Source organism: Capsicum annuum, chromosome 8 (assembly GCF_002878395.1).
Source record: "Capsicum annuum cultivar UCD-10X-F1 chromosome 8, UCD10Xv1.1, whole genome shotgun sequence".
NCBI lineage: Eukaryota > Viridiplantae > Streptophyta > Magnoliopsida > Solanales > Solanaceae > Capsicum > Capsicum annuum.
Window position 1 is genome coordinate 34,211,336 of NC_061118.1, and position 5,228 is coordinate 34,216,563.

Genomic DNA, 5,228 nt, shown 5'->3' on the forward strand with positions numbered 1-5,228 from the left:
AAAAAATAAAATAGTTCAAACTTCAAAGTTGTGCTTGATTTTGCTAGAGATTGTAAAATGATACTTTTTGTATTTGATGCAATACTAATGTATCCAATTTTATGTGATACAATCTAGCTTAATTTCTGAAAATATATTGTCAATTTATAAAATACTTTTTTCTTTCATATGTTTCTGAAGTTAATGTTATCTCTGACTCTTCTTTCTTTCATAGTTTCCAATACGATGCTTCCTTTAAGATGCATTCCTGTTATACATTTCTTGTTCAAGTATGTGATCAACTTATCTAAACGTTTAAAGTATTGTTATAGAGAACATACTATTTATTTTTTAAAAAATTGTTATAGAGGGAGTAAAATTTAAGCTCTAGTAAATACTCTAAATCTTTTCTTCTTCTTCTTTTTCTTGGTAAGGAAGGGAAATATTTTAAAATATGAACTATGAAGCCTCAAAACACAGAATATTTTATTTTTGAGAGGACAAACCAATGAAAGTACTGAACATGACTTTGTCGCTGTATCAAGCTATAGATAATTTACTCATAATTTCTCTCCCTTGATCGACAAAACGTGTTCAAATTATTTATACTTGGCATTAATTTTAAGTAGGAATCTTCACAGAAGTTCATGAAAATAGTTTATATATGAGGAACAACATATATATAATAAGCAATAAATAATACTAATACTGTACTAATCTTCATTTTATGCTGACCCGGCCGGGGCTGGCTTCTTGGGAAGCTCGTTCCCACCGCGCTCATGGCCTGGCTAGCCTGCTAGTGGAAATGCTCTCGTTCCCTTGTCAGAGACTTGAATGGATGCGGGATCTACTCACGAACCTAGAACAATAGAACCAATAATAGAATAAAAAGAGACAAAAGCAAATATTTGAGAACACGGGAAAGGAGAATAAGTCTCTCTAAGGGAAGAAGACCTAGCCCAGCTTTCTTTCCGAGCCATCAATAACTGGTGGCTTTCAACGGGTCCGGCTATCCTTTCATCGGTCGGTCAGTTATGGAAGACTCTGTTGGGTAGAAGCCCGAATATCATCAAGAATATCTTAACATTTTTCAGCGTGAGCCGAATGACACGGGTGCACAAGAGTAGTTTGCGCCACAAACATCTCCTTTTTTTATAGGTTCTACCGACCGATGCCTGCTGCTTCATCTAGGAGAAAAGAATCATAGATATGTCGGTCATTGGAAGGAGGAACTGCCATAAAAAGATTCCTCGTGTATCATCTGTAGCAAAACTATGGTTGGTTTAATTCGCCACTAGGTTGAATCAGACCGCCAGATCAAGATTGCTGCTTGATTACCTATGTCGGTTGCGTTAAGCTTTCAGTTCTGCACAAAGCGCACATGGACGCGGCCCTTTGAAAGCTCAGTAGCTACGAGACCTGTCAAGTTCCATTTTGATCTCGCAAGTCTATAGTCTATACTTCTTGCTTTGATGGCAATCGTAGATCGCTTGCTTGATTGGAAGGACTGATGCAATTATGCTTTTCTGTTCTAGAAACTACACCTTATATTAGACGATGGACAACTCCTGACAGTACTTAAATTAAATACCCTAACCAAAAATATGACCTCGAAAAAGACCTTTATACTGCTATCTATTAGTAGCACTTAAATAGAAAATTCCATGACAAATAGGTAATTATATAAAAAATATACTCATTTTTGCAACGAGAAGTTCGAGTATTATTCTCTCTTTAACCTATGTGAATATGCCCAAGTTTTCATGTGAATTCCTTTATAAGCTTGCCAACATAAAAATCTTTTAATTCTTTTACTATTTAACCCCTAATCTTATTAGAGAGTATTATGTCTTAAGCAGTCACATACACATCCCCTTTTTTAATTTAGGTATTCAGTGCCCTCTCGAGGTTTGTTCTAATATCATTTTATTGCGGTAGTCTGCATTTGTTTCCATAATTATAAGAGCTCGTTTGGTACAATAGATAAAAAAATAATTAATTTCGAAATTAATTTTGCGTTGAATTTATCTCTTATTTGGTTGGAATAAAACGTGTTATTTTTATCCCACTTTAAGGGTGAGATAACTTATTCCAGAATAGTTGATCCCGAAATAACTTGTTTCCTAATCATATAAACGACCCCTAACATCACAGTCCATGTTTAATATTATACATCTTGGTCTTGGCCCTATAAACATTATAAATTTGATCCTTAAACTATACCATCGTCAAAATAAAAATAAATACGTTCTCATTTGTTTCTTAACAGACCGGAAAGAGTATTTCTTTAAGCTACTCTCTCTCTCTCTCTTTGTATTTTTAATAAACTGATAACTTTTTCCCAAGTTTTTCAACGGTTTGGAAATTTAGTCCATGCACGAGGGAGTAACATTATATATATCTATAATCTATAATCTATATTTATATTTATATCTATAATATATTAAAAATGTAAAGGCCTTATAAAAGTTATTTGAATTTTCTGCTCTTCATTAAAAGTATATAGGACTTCTAAAATATATGGAAAGAGAATCAATATTATTTAGTTATTTTTATTATACTAACTAGACTCCTAAAATATATGTGATTCCTAAAATATATGGAAGGAGAATCAATTAGTATTTTTCTTTGTACATATCAATTAGAAAAATACTCCTAACATAGCATAGGGTGAATTACAATTACGTATAAATATCCATCTCGATATTATGACTTGATCATATATACCTCCTTAGTTATGATTTCAAGTATTACGAAACCTTTTTCATTCTTTTATGTTGAGGTCTATAAACATAGGTTTATGTGTTAATTAATTTGATTTTTAGAGGCCAAATACATAAACTGAAACTTCAAGTTACCGCTAACTATGAGATACAAACTTAGTTATGCCAATAATCAGACAAATAGATTTTCTTAAATAAAAAAGTCTCATAAATTTGAAAATATTTGGTCTAATAAAAATATTATATTTGATATAACGAGAAGTGGTCATTGTTTTAAGAAAAAATTATGGAGTAATGATAAATAGTCCTTAGTCATATAAGAGTGTGAAGCCCTTAGAAATGTGATTTGAACCTTTTGCCCTTTATTAAAAGACTTTTTTTAGACAAAATTGTCTTTTCTCTATTTTCTTTAATTTATTATTTAATTATTTTTATTATATTAACTAGACTCTTAAAATATATGAGCTCCTAAAATGCATGAAAAGAGAATTAATATTATTTAATTATTTTTATTATATTAACTAGACTCCTAAAATATACGGGACTCCTAAAATATATGGAGGGAGAATCAATTAATATTTTTCTTTGTACAAACCAATTAGAAAAATACTCCTAAAATAGAATAGAAAAATATTTCTAAAATAGGACTCTATTAAGGAAATACTCCTATAAATATTGAGATGCACATTAAACTAGAGAAGAATGGTTTACTTATTGGGATGATTGATGCTTATCTAACTTGATTCGGTTGCATGTCTAGATTGTTACCCTCAACTTCTTCATTATTTTTGTCACAATAAAAGAATTCAAAGTGTCTCTTTCTCTCTCTCTCTATATATATACATATATTCTTTGTTTTCATTCAAGCCAATTATTTTCTTCAAAACTGAAGCTTTGTGATCACTATTCTATTATTTTGTTGTAGTTTACAGGTCGTAGATGAATTTACAGGTGGTAGATGAATGTCAGTCAGATTTGAGAATTTTTTTCGGTGAAGGTTAGAAATTTTTTTTTTATGTAAAGGTAAAGTTTAGTTGTATTACTTTGATTTCTCTATTGTGGTATTATTTTGTTATAATTTATAGGTGGTAAATGAGTGTCGGACGACTTTGAGAAAATTTTTACGTAAAAGTTAGCTGTAATTATATTGTTTTGATGTCTCTATCATCGCATTATTTTGTTGCAGTTGACAGATGGTAGATGAATGTCGATCGGCTTTGATAAATATTTTTGGTAAATATTAGGTTTAATTAAATAAATTTTCCAATAGATGTTGAATTTAATTATTGTATTCATCTTTCTTGTTTAAACAAATATCTTATTTAGTGTAACGTTTGAACTTAATAAAGTTGAGGTACACCCGCGAGGCGCGTACACCTAAACTAGTTAAATATAATTGGTTAGTAAAGTAGTTTTCTTAGTGAGAACATCCATTGACAATGACTTACCTTGAATTGGACTTGTACAGTAATTTTAATCATACAATATTAAATTTGTCACATGTGGGAATTTAATAACAATAAATATAATGAATTACTCTTATTTTCAATGAAAATTGGAAGTTGACTTGTCAATTTTAAGGTTCTGGAGGTAGTTAACTTATTTCTTTGACTAATTAACACATAACTAAAATATTTATCATATATATTGTCAAATTTCATACTTCTGAAAATGGTCGATAATTAGGGGCGTGTATCGGTTGGTTAGGTTCAGTTCTGTGTATTATCAGTTCGATTTATCTGTTTTTGATTTGTAAACATGATAAATTAATAAGATATTCATTATCGATTTTTGATCCTTAACGGCTCGAACGGTTTAACCGATAAATGTATTCTCCTTTTTTAAAAAAAAAAAATTTCTCGTATTTTCATTTGTCCCACACTATCTTCATGCATAAAGTCTGCACAACTTACAAACAGTAAGACCTTATATAACTATAAAAATGTAAAAAACAATAGGGTATGCATTTAAAATCTAAAGTATGTATTGTATTATATAATTATGTATAAAAATATAATTTTAATATAATCTTATTGGGTTATCGATTTAACCATTAACTAAAACTTTAAGTCGAAAACCGAACCAATAGCCTAACAAAAAAATTTTACAAAATCGTTTAAAATCCGTTAACCCATTTACCCAATATCGATAAATCACTAACATTTTTATTGGTTCAATTTATTGGTGCTTTAGCTTGAAAACACAAAACTATTGTACACTCTTTTGTAAAAAGATCGGGTTCAAATCGATTTTTGCACACCCTATGGATAATGCAATTAGGAGTTTCAAAACAGCGTTAAAAATGTTAAAGAAAAAACAGAAAGTATTAGCATCATGTGTTGGACGGTTTATAACTAGTACCAGAATATAAAATAGAATTGGATTGAAATCTATGACTTTCAATTTACTCTTCAACACATGCCTTGAAAATGTTGAATGTGAACACTCCACTGATTATTAAAATTATCCCCATGCATGTGTTCCTGGAGCATAAAATTAATTTCGTGCTGACGGTCACACGAAATT